This window comes from Limulus polyphemus, unplaced genomic scaffold, assembly GCF_000517525.1.
Source record: "Limulus polyphemus unplaced genomic scaffold, Limulus_polyphemus-2.1.2 Scaffold292, whole genome shotgun sequence".
Taxonomy (NCBI): Eukaryota; Metazoa; Arthropoda; class Merostomata; order Xiphosura; family Limulidae; genus Limulus; species Limulus polyphemus.
The window spans coordinates 736802-737757 of NW_013665902.1; the positions used below are offsets into that span (position 1 = coordinate 736802).

The 956-nt window shown below is 36.0% G+C and overlaps 1 non-coding gene across 1 annotated transcript; it reads left to right on the forward strand.

Moving 5' to 3' along the window:
• Positions 1–208: 208 nt before the first annotated feature.
• Trnav-aac lies at positions 209–281 on the forward strand. Its single transcript has one exon. It is a non-coding gene; the product is annotated as a tRNA-Val (tRNA).
• Positions 282–956: the final 675 nt, after the last annotated feature.

A 956-nucleotide genomic window follows, 5' to 3' on the forward strand; every position in this document is an offset into this window, starting at 1 on the left:
AAAAGATGGGTGTCAGATGTTTGGACAGGGGCGCAATTTCAGTGCTTGCCATAGGCGCTATTTTCCGTAGATACGCCCCTTAAATATAGTGAATATTTCTGGCAACTATATTAATCCTAATAAGAACCTTCCCAAAACCACGTCATAATTTGCGAAAGTCCAATTTTATTAATAGTTAGATATCATATTAGACAATAATCTAAACCAAGTGATTGTGGTGTAATGGCTATCACATCCGCCTAACACGCGGAAGGTCCCAGGTTCAATCCCTGGCAGGCACAGTAGGTTTTCTATATTTTAAAGGTTAGCGCGTTCAATTATCTTAGATATGTTTTTTATCATCTCTTATTTCGTGTTCAGTTGCGACTTACGCTTTTCGCTTTTTGTTTTGTTTTTTTCAAGTGTAGAAGGTCATGGACTTATAACGATAGAAATGAGGGTTCGATTCCATCCAGTTAACACAGCAGATAGCTCGATGTATGTACAAGTGTAGCCTCTATTTGTATGTGTCAAAATTCAGAGAAAATTAAAAATATTAAGAAAAAAAATAATAATTTGTATTTTCTACGAGACTGAAATTATGTGTGCTTGGAGTTGTAAACGTCACAAATTATATGAAAGAAACGAAGCCTTAGTAAGGTGTGTTGATGAGCGTGGACTTTTCAATATGACATAAAAAGAAAGCTTTAAGCTGAGCTTTAAAGATATTCACAACACCACGTTACAATGTGGCTGAATTTTGTAGATGTTCGTCTCCGTAAATATGCCTATAAATTGAAACTGCTTCAGAATTGCTTATCGGGATAGTGTCATGAGGTTTTAAATTCGTTATTAGATTTTTATTTTGGTCTCTATGGTAATTTGCAACCCGAAGCTGACGTATTTCCCTGTCAAATATTTCCCCGTTTTATGCGTCTTTTACCTCCTTATGTTGCTGAGATCTTTAGAGGGGGGAT